The sequence below is a fragment of the Myodes glareolus genome, chromosome 6 (assembly GCF_982192425.1).
Source record: "Myodes glareolus chromosome 6, mMyoGla1.1, whole genome shotgun sequence".
NCBI classification, from domain to species: Eukaryota; Metazoa; Chordata; class Mammalia; order Rodentia; family Cricetidae; genus Myodes; species Myodes glareolus.
Window position 1 is genome coordinate 6,024,931 of NC_142031.1, and position 14,404 is coordinate 6,039,334.

At 49.7% G+C, this 14,404-nt stretch overlaps 1 long non-coding RNA gene across 1 annotated transcript; it reads left to right on the forward strand.

Moving 5' to 3' along the window:
- Positions 1–10,737: 10,737 nt before the first annotated feature.
- On the forward strand, positions 10,738–13,188 carry LOC146894068 (uncharacterized). Its single transcript, XR_015737967.1, has 2 exons — positions 10,738–12,108; positions 12,642–13,188. It is a non-coding gene; the product is annotated as an uncharacterized LOC146894068 (long non-coding RNA).
- The last annotated feature ends 1,216 nt before the right edge of the window (positions 13,189–14,404 follow it).

Genomic DNA, 14,404 nt, shown 5'->3' on the forward strand with positions numbered 1-14,404 from the left:
CTGCTCTCTGCCCTCTGTAGCCTGCACTGACATTCCAGGGGTGGAGGGTGTTTATTTTGACTGTTTAAGGACACTCACTGGGGACCATTTTGGCCTGCTGCCATTTTTGAAGCATTTGTGTCTAGAACGGTTAATAGGGACACTTGCTCAGGCTCTCCTGGGGGTTAAGGAACCGTGCTGTCTGAGGATTAATTCTCCATGGAGGACTTTGCCCATCGTTACCACTGGGACTATTTTGAGGAGCTGGGGATGGAGCCTGGGGCCTCATGCGTGTTGGCCAAGTGCTCTGTCACTAAGTCACCTGCCCTCTAACCGTACCACTGCCTTATATGGGATCTGACAGAGTCCAGTGCTGAGACCCTGTACTGTTCAGGAGCTCCAGAGTCAATGGGTCTGGGCTTTCTCCAGCTCTCAGGGACAAAGGACTTGTTTATGAGCATCTCCGGGGCTGAGGTCTGAGCTGCCAGGAATGATGGATGAGACTTTGCCCCACCCCATCCCAGCAGCTCTGGGAGCAGTCATGAGATGAACACAGCCGCAGTCACCCCCGTCCCCAAATATGAGCACAGTATAAGAATGCGTGTGAAAGTGTGTCCAGCGAAACATGTTGCTTTGTATGCTAACTTAAAACATGGATTAAAAGAGAGAGAGAGAAATATTCTCTTCAGCTAGAAAGGTGTGTGTGTGTGTGTGTGTGTGTGCGCGCGCGCGCGCGCGCGCGCGCGCGCACGCGCAGGAGCACTCTATCTTGGAAAAGAGTATATTTCCTATGCAGATTGTATGCACAACCAGAAGCATTTAAAATTATACTTGTGTCCAAAAAGCAAAAGTGTTTTTGAAATAATAGTGAAAAGCCAATAGTTTTACAGTGGAAAAAGAGAAAGCCACTAATCACATAGTGATCATTTACCACAGTTGGTGGAGAAGTTTGCAGGCCCAGGTACCAACTGACAGGACCTAGTGGGGGTCCCCTGATATGGGATTCCCTTCTGTATGCTGTGAATATGTTTTATTACCATTGGTTAATAAAGAGGCTGCTTTAGCCTATGGCAGGGCAGAATACAGCCAGGTGGGAAATCCAGCCAGAGATAGAGGAGGAAAGAAGGCAGAGTCAGGCAGACACCATGAAGTTGCTGAAGGAGAAAGACGTCAGAACCTTACCGGCAAGGCACAGCCTCGTAGCAATACACAGATGAATAGAAATAGGTTAAATTAAGATACAAGAGCTAGCTTGGAATACGTCTGAGCCAATGACCAAACAGTGCTGTAATTAATGTAGTTTCTGTGTGATTATTCAGATCTGGGCAGCCGGGAAATGAAACACAATCCCCAACCTGTCCTTAAGTAGCCCACCTTGCATTCCATAGTGGAATTCACTATATTCAGCGGGGTTAAAAAGTTGTAAAGATAGTGGGGCTGGAGATATGGTCCAGTCATTAAGAGCACCGAGGACTCGGGGTTTGATGACACATGGCAGTTCACAGCCATCTGAAACTCTAGTGCCAGGGAGTCTGACACCTCTTCTGGCCCCACAGGCACTAGATGCACATGGCGCACAGACACACAGACAGGCAAAACACTCTTTACATAAAATAAAATGTGAAGACATCTTGGAGACTGCGCACTCTACTGTGAGATTAACCCACAACCAACTCAAGTCTCACTTCTTTTCTGTCCCCTCCTGCAGCTGCTCTGTGCTGTCAATCAGGCCTTTTCCGGTCCTTGGAAGTCCTTGGGGAGTGCAGGAGGCACAGGGCCTGTTCTTCCAGCCTGGGAGGAACAATCCTCTCAGTCTGTCTCTCTAGGAATGCAGTTTGTCAGGGAGGGGGCGGAAGCTGGAGCACCAGGTTAACTGCAAATTTGGGAAGAGCCCGCCCCTGAGCAGGCAGCTCTTCCCAGCCAGCCATTCCTGCGTAGTGTCCCTGTGGTCTCACTACGTTCCTCAGGACTGGTGCAGACTGACTTTGCATTATAAAGAGAACTCTTGGACTCAGTCGGTAAAGTGCTTGCTTGCTGTGTGAGCATGAAGTTCAATCTTCATGATTGAAATGAGTGTGCATAGTGGGGCACACTCATTTCTGCATTGGGGAAGCAGAGATAGGAAGGTCCCTGGGGTGCACTGGTTAGCCAGACTAGAACACTTGACAAATTCAGGCCAGTAAAACCCTATTTCAAAAATTTAAAAACATGGACGGCTCCTGAGAAATGACAAGCAAGGCTGTCCCTTGGCCTCTGCACAGAAGCATATATACACTTGTACATCGGCTTGGGTGTGTGTCCATCTCCTCCATCCCCCTACCACTGCCCCCAAACCTCTAGACCTCATGATGTAGACCAGGCTGGCCTGGAACTTCAAAGAGAGCTGCTTGCTTCTGTCTCCCAAGCACTGGCTTTAAAGGTGAGCATCACCACACCCAGCTCTGCTCACTGGTGACAAGGTGTGCTGGCTAGTTTAATGTCACCTGGACACAGCTAGAGTCATTTGAAAAAAGGGGACCTCAGTTGAGACAGTGTCCCCAGCAGGCTGGTCTGTGGGCTAGCCTGTGGTGCATTTTCTTGATGGATAATTAACGTGGGACAGCCTTGCTCACTGTGGGTGGTGCCGTCCCTATGACAAAGTTGGCTGAGTAAGCCACGGGGAACAAGCCAGTCAGCCACTCCTCCATCGTCGCCCTTCAGTTCCTGTCTCCAGGTTCCTGCCCTGACTCCTCTCGGTGACAGAGTGTGACCTAGGAATTGTTTCCTCTACAGGTTGTTTTAGCTATGGAATCTTATCACAGCAATAAAAACCCTGACGAAGACACAAGAAAAGTACAGGCTGGCCATTGTCATGTTCAGTGTGCTTGGCATGCTGCAGAGATGGACACGCGTGGTCCTCATCCCTGGTTCCCAGCACGTAGCTCATAACATTCTGGAAATCTCAAGAATCACCACAGTATCTTTTAAATTTCTATTTATTTACTTACTGTGTGTGTTTGCGACATGTGTATGTGTATATATGTGTGTATGTGTGTGTGTGTGTGCATGAGTATATGCGTGTATGTGCTGTGTGGAGAGGCCAGAGGTTGAGTTCAGATATCCCCCTCTACTGTTTGTCTCTTTATCTTTGAAGGCAGGGTCTTTCTCTGAACATACAATTGACTGATTCATTGACTAGACCGGCCACCACCGAGCTCCAGGAATCTGCCTGCCTCCATTCCCCAGCCCCGGGATTACACACACACACACACACACACACACACACACACACACACACAGGGTCCCGTTTGCATGTAGGTGCTGCAGATCTGAACTCTGACCCTCATTATTTGCCCTTCAGACATTTTATAGATTCAGCTATTTCCCACAGATTCATGCGAGTGTCTCTTCAGGTTAATGATATGGGGGCCCATGGGAGCATCAAGATGAGGGCCAGTCACCAGAAAGATCTAGGCATGACTGAGGGCTGAAACTTTCATAATACTCACCCCACTTCTGGGGAGGGGAAAAGGGTGGAGACTGAGCTATTGACCAAGACCAGTGGCTAATGACTTAATCAATCGCACCTACGTGATGACACTCCCACAGTTTCCAGGGTGGTGAGCGTATTGATGTGCTTGGAGAATGGGGCACCCAGGAACGTACCAGTGTGCTGTGGCCCTACTGGACCATGCCATGAGCATCTTACAGTGCCCCCGAGCCTTGCTAATAAACTTATGCTGGTCGTGAGGGGCTCTCCTCAGTTACGAACCCAAGATGGGAGTGTGGGGAACCCCTGATTTAGAGATATACCATATGAGATGGGGTGGGAGGAGGTGGCAAGAACTGTTAAAAGCAATTCTTGTGATTGTGAATTTGAGCCCAGTCTGGGGTGCATAATGAGACACTGTTTTAATAAAAAGCAAACAAACTTAACCCTACCATTTCAACTGTTGAAAAGCATTGGGTCTGTTCATCAACACGACCCATCCATCCTCAGAGCTTCCCAGCCTTCCAGCTCAAACACCTCCTCCCATGCCTCCCTCCCCACCGCGGCAGCTTTGACATCAGGAGCTGGAGGTTGAATTCCTCTCCCTGGGACCTTGACGTCTCCTCACCGGGTAAGGTGACCTCATAACATCTGGTGCCCTCTCCTTCTTGACGTGTGCTCTACAGCTCTCCCAGCCCTCTGGCATCTGGACTTTCTCCTGTCCTTCTTTCTCATCTGACCTCTCAAGTGTGGGTGGGCACCTCAGGCCCTCGCTAGACCAACTCCTCTCCGGTCTGTCTCTGTTCTTCTGAGGTCCAGACACATAGCCCCCTTCTGCCTAGCGATGGGGCTCCCCACCCGAATATCCTTCAGGGACTGCTCTGTGGCAGACACGCTCCCAGTATCACCCTATCCCACTCACGGGTCCACCCTCCTCCTGGCTTCTGGATCTCCGTCATCACCGACTCTTACTAGATGTTACAAGCAGCTCTCCATTGACTCTCAGACTCAGGACCAACCAGTCTTCCAATCTGATGACTCTGCCACACACAAAGAACTGGGCTGTGCCCCTGTCCTTTCTACTATGGTACCCAAATCCCAGATCTCAATGCCCCCACCCTACATGGCTCTTTCTGCCTCTGCCTTCGTGCAAGATTTTCTGGTGGGCTTCTCCTACACCTAGGCCTTCTCAGCTCCTCTCCATTCCTTGGAGGATCAAGTCCAAGTCTGTATCCCAGCTTGCTAGACCACGTGGGTCCCTGTGTGCCTCCGTGGCTCCTTCCAACCATTTACCCAGGGTTTGGCAAACCACTGCCCTTCACTTGGCTCTAAAAGACCAAATGGCAAACCTGCCAAATGTTTAAGAAGGAGACATAATTTGCACTTCATAAAACTTATACTTCTAAAAACATCTTAAAAAGTATATTTTGTGTGTGTGTGTGTGTGTGTGTGTGTGCGCGCGCGCGCGCGCGCGCGCACGCGCATACCGGTGTTCTGCATGTGGAGGTCCGAGGACAACTTTTGTGAGTTGGTTTTCTCTTTCCACCACGTGGGTCCCAGAGATTGAGTTCAGATTGGCAGACTTGGTGGCAAGTCCTTTACCCAACAAAACCATCTTTCCAGCTCATAATTCACACATTAAAAAATGCAAGCAATAGTCGGAAGGGGGTGCACTCCTTTAATTCCAGCATTTGGGAGGCAGAGGCAGGAGGATCTCTGGTGTGGGAGAATTGTCTGTATTCTGTCAATCATATTTTAATAAAACGCTGATTGGCCAGGCAGGCAGTATAGGCAGGAAAGCCAGACAGGAAGTAGGGGTGGAGCAAAGAGACTGCAGGAAGCTCCCTCTGCCACTCCTGTGCAGACCACCGAAGAGGCAACATGTAAGCTGACAGCTGAAAAAGGTACCAAGCCACGTGGCTAACATAGATCAGAATAATGGGTTAATATAAGCTGTAAGAGTTAACAAGAAGCCTGAACTAATGGGTCAATCAGCTTTATAACTTATAGAGATCTCTGTGTGGTTGATTTTCCTTGGGAGTTGCTGGTTGTGGGGTACCGGGCGGGAACAGAAACCCCAACAAGCCGGCCCTCATGTTACAGATCTCTGTGAGTTTGAGGCTAACCTGGTCTACAGAGTAAATTCCAGGACAGCTAGAGCTACACAGAGAAACACTATGTGGTGGTCTGAAAGAAAATGACCCCCAAAGGAAGTGGCACTATTACGAGGTATGGCCTTCCTAGAGGAAGTGTGTCACTGTGGGGGCAGGCTTTGAGGTCTCTTTTGCTCAAGCTTCCCTCAGTATGACTTTCAGTTGACTTCCTGTTACCTGCAAGATGTAGCACTCTCAGCCCCAGCACCACAGCTGCCTGCATGCTGCCATGCTCCCTGTCATGGTGATGGACCGAACCTCTGAAACTGTAAGCGAGCCACCCCAGTTAAGTGTTTTCTTTATAGGAGTTGCTGTGATCATGGTGTCTCTTCACAGCAATAGAAATCCTAGCTAAGACACCCTATCTCAAAACAAACAAGCAAACAAAAGTGTGTTTGTGTGTGTGTGTGTGTGTGTGTGTGTGTGTGTGTGTACATGCATGCCAGGGTTACAGACATGCTCCACCATACCTGGCTTCATGTGGGTACTGGCTATCCAAACTCTGGCTTGTGTGCAGAATTGAGCCATCTCCTTAGTCCCTAATTCACACTTCCACACCACACAATTCCATGACTGATAATATTTTCTCAGAGTTGTGATGTCATTATTACTGATAATTTCAGAACATTCTCATCAACCCCCCCAAGAAGCTCTGCCCATTAGCAGGCACTCCCCACTGTCTTGAAACCCTCAAGCACAGGACAGGGTTCACTGGTTGGTCTGTGACCTTGCTTGCTTGGAATTCAGTGGAGCCCAGTCTTGAAAAGTCTGGTCTTGGGCGTCTGTCTGCTTTCTTCTACTTGGCGAAGCATCTCAAGATCCATCTGTGTTGTGGTATTTGGCAGAACTTCTTTCCTATCCGTATTTCATCTACCCATTTACCACCTGATGGGCATTGAGTTGTTTCCGTGGTAACGGCTCCAGACATGCTGTTATGAGCATCCACACACAGGTTTTGTGTGGACATATGTTTCTAATTCTCCTAAATACACATACACCCAGGAGTGGAACTTCCAGGTCAGATGACAGCTATGTGTTTAGCTTGTGACAGACTGCCAGACCCCTTCCCACAACTACCACCCTTCCCACTAGCAATGGTCAGGGGCATTTCCCCACTCCCTCCCCAGAACTTGTTATTCTGCCCTTTTTTAGTACAGCCATTCCCTTGGGCGGGCCTTCACTTGTTTTTGTTTTCATATGGTCTGCAAACCACGAATGACTTTTACATTTTTAAAGGGGTCATAAACACACATGGGCTCACAAGAAGGGCATGTGGCAGAGTTCCTATGTGGCCCACAAAGCCTAAAATATTGACTGGCTCTTTAGGGACAACCCATCCTGTACTCTTCCAATCTAAACGGAAGCCCACTACCAATCCTGTATCCCCGCCGCCATTCCCCAGTGCCTCGGACCCTTTCGACATAGGCTCAGGTAAAACTTTGCTTCCTTGAGGAAATATTTCTTGGTTCCCTTTACATCCCCAGAAGTATTTCCATGTGTTTTATGAACACTTCTTTTGTATAAGACTTGTTTCTTTTCTTCCCTCCCCTCCCCACCGCTCCCTTCTCTTCCATACCCTCCCCTTCTCTCCTCTTCCTGTACCCCAAGGTCTTACATATCACCATCTAGCCTTAACTTCCTATAGCCAGGGCTGACCTTGAATTTCTGAGTTCCTGGTCTCCAGAATACCCGGATTATAGATGTTTATCACCACACCCACTTATGAGGTTCTGGGGATTGAATCCAGCCCCCCCCCCCGCATGTTAGGCAAGGGCTCTACCAACTGAGCCCCATCCCTGGCCCCTCACAAAGAGGAAATGAACATATATCACATTGCTGTGTGGTTTTGCCTGTGGACTATTTCCGAGACTTTTAGGACAGAAACTGGCAAGAGTGGTGCCGAGCACTGCATGTTTGTTAAACTATGAGAGGCACTGGGGAAGATTAGCGGCTTCTCTTTCCATGTTTGTTTGTTTGAGACAGGGTCCTGTGTAGCCCAGGCTAGTCTCAAACTCCCAATCCTTCTGCCTCCAACTCCAGAATGCTCAGATTTAGGCTTGCACCACCATTCTGCCCAGCTTGAGAATACAAACTTCTTACCCGTTACAAAACTTAAGACATGACCAGAGCAGCACAGCTTAGGTCTCAAGGCCCAGTGAGCTACAGGGCTAACTTGTTATTCGGCAGAGCCCGGAACTGTAGCAGGCTACAAGGGGCCTGGGTACAACAGAGAAAGAGGTTTTCATGCCCTCGAGAACAGAGTATTCCTGCTACAGCCTCTACCACCCCTCTGGAAGTCAAGCTTGATTCAACCTGGCTGCCCCAGCAGGTCCCAGCCCCTGACCACCCCAGCAGACCCCAGACTGCTGGCCACTCCAGCGGGCCACAGGCCCCAGACTCCTGGCCGCCCCAACAGGCCCCAGCAGGATTCCCTTCCTTTGGCCTGGTAAATCTCCAGATAACAGCATAGAATAGTGCTGGTAGTATGACGGTAGCCTGGATCCTGGGACTTCCTGTAGGGGCACCTCTGAGGCTCAGGCGGCCACTTGACTTGCTTTGATGGATCAAGTATGAGGGGACAGGGATTGTGGGGACCTCTTAGAGAGGAAGCTCTAAGGGCCACTGCACCTCATCCTTCCCCGTGCTGCAGAGGCTGCAGGGAGAGCACAGCACCTGTCTTTCTCTGCCTGGGCGATGCTGCCAACCAGAACCTTCTGGATCATGTTGGGCAGGTGGTGTAGGAGCAGTGACCTGATTTAGCCCGTCCCATGGGAGTTCATCTGAGGGGAGTATCTGGGCAGGCACTGGAGGAGGTGGGGCTGACCCAGGTCCAGCAGGATGGGTGAGGTGGGAGGCAGAAGGTGAAGGTGGCGAGAGGGAGGGCCAGAAAGACGGACTGACAACCGACGGAGCGATGAAGGACGGGGAGCAGGCGTCCCCTCGGAGATGGCAGCTGAAATGCCATTTGCAAAGACCATGCCCCATCCTGTTTCTTTGGGGCTGAAAAGCAGTACTGAGCCCGTGCATCTCCCCAGGAGGAGCAGTTAACCCGAGCATCTTTGTTGGAGTTCTTGCATGAACACGAAGGGTTTATCAGCCTGAGTTTTCATGTGGCCAAGTACCAAGAAGCATTTCCATTCCTTTCCAACTGTATTGTTGCCCAACAGTTGTGCACAGACCAACAGCTGCTGTTTTGAGCATCCCCTCCGGTAGGACCAGGCGCGGAAGTGACTCACGGTCTTATCCAAGAGCCACCTTTGACATCTGGTGACAGCGTCACACTGTTTTGTGCTTGAAAACCAGGTGCTACTGGATGAAGCCAGTCTGGAATTCTTAGCAGCAGCTTGGGAAGTCCTCCTGTCTTCACCGTGGGTCACACTGTTGACCGCCACCGGTGGTGAATGGCTGCTGGGTTTCAGGAGGAGGGCGAGATAAACATTGCCCCTTGCTTGTCCCAGGAAGTCATCCCTGCTGTTTTACTTGGGGGCTGAAGATAAAACCCGAGGAATGTACATCCCGGCCAGGGCCCCCTGCGGCTGTTGACCACACGTGATTGATCTGGGGTGGCTAGTCTGTGCAGGGGAGGCAGAACAATAGCTACACTTAACCAACAGGTGACTAAGTCACAGACTTCCGGGCCAAGAAGCCCAGGTGCAGATGTTTTCCCGGAGGGAGTGAAGGAGAGCTGGGTTTTATGGGCCACAAACTCCTATCAGTGGTGATAAGAGGTCTGGGCCATTGACTCTTTGGTGATTGGACAAAGACTTCATAAGCCCAGAATGCGAAGCACTTAAGGATGGGTCATTCACTAGCGTCCTGCTCCTCTCAAGAAAAGTTATCTGTTGGTTCCGCCCCTCCTCCCACCCCCAGCTTAAACCTTGCGGTCTGAGGCCCTAAGCCAGAGGTAGAATTATCAGGAAAAGAAATATGACTGTCACAGAAAGTGAAATCTGACAGGGAAGAAGGGTGCTAGAAGCGGCCATTGTCAAAAGATACAAGATGTGCTCACAAGGGGCCATGGTGGGCTGCTGTTGGCAGCCAGCACCTTCATCATCCGGTTTTCCACGCGTGAGAACCCTGGGTGCCGCCGCGTCCACCTGTCTGAGATGAATCCTTGTACCCTCCTAGCCGCCTCCACGGTGACTGCAGTCCGCTGGACAGAGGGCACCGCCAGGACAAACTGCCATGCTTCAGTGCCTTGTCACCTACTCGGTGACACGGTGTCTGGTGTCAGGTGGAGCTCTGCAGGTAGGCTGCAAAGCATTCAGTGTCTAGGAGTGTGCCAACAGCTCTGGAGTGCCCAAGTCCAGGCGTATAAATGTCTTGTAAAGCATAGTTCACAACCATGCGTCTTCTGTCACACAAGTGCCAAGTTCTTCCAGAATCTCCTCCATTCCCCCATGCCCACCTACCCTGGGGCACGATGAGGAGGGTGGGAGGGGGGAGACTGGAGTCATGTGTCGTCCATGCCCCCCGCTTCCCCTCTGCACTCAGAGGGTCAGTGACTGGCAGAATCTCCCTGGGTTTTTCTTTTTTTGAGATCAGCCTTCACTGTAAAGGCGAAAAGCTAGAAGCCTTAAAATAACCCTAGGGGAAACACTCCAGAGATTTTATCTATGGGCCCAAGTCAATGATCCTAGTTTTATGGGTAAAAGTGAGTCACACAGGCACACCTTGTCAAAGTTAGAGGGCTCCGGGCCCTGACCTCTTCCCTGTTTGGAGTCCCAGGGTCCCCCATGTGGAGCTGTAGTTGGATGATGTCCTACGCCAAGCTGAGGACCCTGTGGTCTTTCCATGACTGGAAATCTCCTCTATGATTGGACAATGCCACCTTATTAGCTAGCTCTTCCCTTCCAGCGCGCCCAGCTAGAATCCTATGGTGCAAACGGGCAGCTAGCACAAAGTGAAGGTAGTTTAAACAGGCCGCCCATTGTAAGACAGGGAGAGAGGGAGAGAAAGAGGAGGGAAACACGGAGACTTCTGACATTCTTCCCAAGCATTTCACCCACAAACCGGTTTAGGCCAGTGAGACAGGATGTTCTGCCGAGTAAAGATCATGTGATCGCCCCGCGTGAACAAACAGATGGTGTGTCATTAACGAGCTAGCTGCAGGCTTGCATTTCCCCATCTCCAGGGTGTCAGTGACCCCAGAGATTTAATTAAAAACATTTAAAAAGGAAAAGTGACAGAGGCCAAAGTTTCATCCTGTTTAGACTTAGCATCACCAGGAATGAGGAGGGGTTGCTTCTCCCATGGCAGGGTCTGTGACCTGCCCAGGGGGAACAGGGCTGGTCTGGGGGGCATCTGCAAGTCAGCCCCGTGGTTAGTGAGCTTCAAATAGCCATGGTGGCCAGAGACCCACTCTGTTGGTCTTCGCTTCCTAGGAAAGACAAGGCTGGCAAGCTGCTTGGTGCCCATGGGCTGCAGGGTACCTAGGTGTTCCACACCAGGAGAAAGCCAGGATCCCTTTGTGCTGAGACGCAGGGTCCAGGGGGGAGCAGCGGCCCATAGGTTTGTCAGGAGATCCCAGACCCTCTCAGCTAAACTTGGCTCCTCAGCTGGTCTCCAGGCCATGCACAACACCGCTGCTGTCCAGGACTTGAGGTTGGGCCCTCAAAGGCTAACGCTGGAGTTGAGTCAAGGAACATCTTCCGAACTCCTGGAACTCCCTGGGTAGGATGTGATCGGCTGCACAGGCACAGGCAAAGCGAGGGAGGCAGACAGAGGCCATGTGGTGGGGGACGGTGAGAAGATCCAAGGACTCTCCAAATGCATGACATGGGAGAAAATTAAATCTTGTCCTTCAGCAGGTGCCTGCTTTGCAGACCCCTGCATGACTGACAAAACGGGCCTGGTCCACAGGCAGCAAGGAACCATGGGAGCTTTGGGGCTGGGACTTCACTTGATGAGATTCAGTCGGTCCTTTCTCCGTGTGGCAATTTTGTCCACTGAGGCTGCTCTTGAGGTATTTTTAGAAGGTCTTACTATGTAGCCCAGTCTACTCCTGCCTCAGCCTCCCCAGCGCTGGGGTTATAGACATGTACTACAATGCCCAGAAAGTTCGGGTCTTTGAGAGATAGTAAAAATCTAGTATTTTTCCTGGTCCTACAGGCCCAGGAAAGCTAGAGACAAGAGGACCTCCAGGAAGAAACAAGGGCAGCGCGAGATAGACGGAAACCGTCAGCGTCAGCTACAAAATGCCTCCCTTCGTCTTCTGTCTGTGAGGCTGCCAATGTAGAGCTAGGGTTCCTTCTAGAGTTTTTTTATTGCTGACCATGCCCCTTCCATAGACTTCCAGGAATTCCGTAAGGAGTCTCCCATCACAAAGTGATCAATATTGCCTTAAATACTGATTTACCTTAACTTTGAGAGCAAGAGTCTTTTGCCTGCACGTAAGTGCACCACACGTATGTAGTGTCTTTGGAGCCCAGAAGAGGACTGGAGTTACAGATGGCTGTGAGCTACTGTGGAGTGCTGGGAGTTGAACCCAGGTCCTCCGGAAGAGTGGTAAGTGCTCTTAACTGCTGAGTCATCTCTCCAGCCCCTGCTTTCAATTTTTTTTTTTAAAGAATGCTTATTTGATTGGGGCTGAAGAGATGGTTCAGCAGTTGCTGCTCTTGCCAAAGACCAAGGTTTGGTTCCTACAACTTACAACCCCCTGAAACCCCATGCGTGTGTGCATACACAGACACACAGATATAATTTTTTGAGATTTATTTCTATGTGGTATGTGTGAGTGTTTTGCCTGTGTGTATGTCCGCACCGTGTGGGTGCCAAGTACCTGTGGATGCCAGAAGAGGGGACTAGAGGAATCCCGTAACTGGAGTTAGAGATGGTTGTTAGCTGGATTGCGGGTGCTGGGAATCAAACCCTGGTCCTCTGGAGGAGCAGCCGGTGCTCTTAACTGTTGAGCCATCTTTCCAGCCCTAAATAAAATTGTTTTAAAAATTAGAATGAATATATTATCTGATACTTACAATATAATGAATATAACATATATATGTGTATTCATATAATATGAATATTTTATGTTATTACAGACATATGATATGAAGGAGTCTTTGGGACCTTCAAACCAAGAGTCAATGTCATTTGTGACTCCCATAAGTATGAGGCCCCTCCCACTGCTACCATCTCCCCAGCTTGAGACAACAATGATTTCAATTAAATTTTGTGTTTATCGTATTTTTTAAAGGTAATGTAATTATCTCCTAAATGCTTGTGTGTGTGTGTGTGTGTGTGTGTGTGTGTGTGTGTGTGTGTGTGTGTGAACTCACCTGTGCATATAGAAGCCAAACGTCCACTTTGGTCACTTACCTTGTTCTTTGAGACAGGGTCTCTCCATGAACCTGGAGCACATGATTTCAGCCACCTGATTGGCCAGCAAGCCTCCAGGATCCACCTGTCTCTGCCTTCACATCGCCATGGTTATAGATGGCCACCACCTTCTCCAGCTTGCCCATGGACTCTGGAGACTGGAACTTAGATCCTCACACTGGACTCTCAGTCATCCCCCAGCCCAGCCCAACTGTCCCTTCTAAGCTGGTGTGTAAGTCATACACAAAAAAATGCACAGATTTCAAAGCACATAGCCTGGTGTATTTTGAAATGTTGGCACCCAAGGAACCACTCCCCAGTCCAGAGAAATCTGCGTCTACCATCCAGAAAGTCCCTCAAACCCCTCCAAGGATTCCTTGGGCAACTGGTTCTGTTTTCTTTGTTCTAGAATTCCATATTAATGAGTGACACAATGTTTCCTACTTTCCTCCTCCTCCTCTTTCTCCTCTCTCCCTCTGCACCTCCCCTTCTTTTCTTTGGTGCTGAGGATGGAACCCAGTACATAATACATGGTCAGTATGCACTCTGCCAGGGAACTACACCCCTGTCGGCCCTGCCCCTCCACACACACACACACACACACACACACACACACTGCACTTCCGCTCTACTTTTTTGTGTTCATGTTTCTGAGAGTTTTCCTAGCTCCTGAGATGTGTGGTGATCTCTGAGTCTGGAGGAGGGAGTATTTTGCTCAATGGACAAATTTTACTTGCTCCTGGGCATGTGGATTGCTTGTAGATGTTTAGAGTACATGGTACTGAGTGCTCCTTTGTGTGGACATCATTTCTTCCTCATTCTCTCTCTCTCTCTCTCTCTCTCTCTCTCTCTCTCTCTCTGGTTTTTCAAGACAGAGTTTCTCTGTGTAGTCCCAGTTGTTCTATAACTCACTCTGTAGACCAGAGTATAAACTATTGCCATCTATTTTACTATGGTTTATTGGGGGGAGAGAGGGAGGCATCTGTGTGTCATGGTGCCCATTTGCAAGTCAGAGGACAATTAGCAGGAGCCAGTTCTCTCCTTCTACCATGCAGGGTCCCAGGGATCCCACTCAAATTGTCAGGTGGCAAGCACCTTAACCAGCGAACTCATCCTGCTGGCCCTAAGCTGATGCTGTAGAGAGCTTTGACAAGAAGCCAAGCAATCTTACTAATTTAGCATTCATTTGGATTCAGCGTATTAGGAATCTTCGTGTGCCTTGTTTGTTTTATCCTTTTGTGTGTGTGTTGGGGGTGTTGAACCAAGGGTCTCTTGCATGCTAGTCAAACACTTTACCACAAAGCTACTCCCAACCTTCTTTTCACATTTTATTTTGAGGCAATGTCTTGCTAAGTTACCCAGGCTGGTTTTGAAATCCTTCTAGAACCCAGGCAGGCCTTGGGTTGGCGATCTTTCTGAGATGGGAGCCACTATGCCTGACAACAGTTTTTGTATTTATATTGTTTGATCATGTGCTTTTTACCAG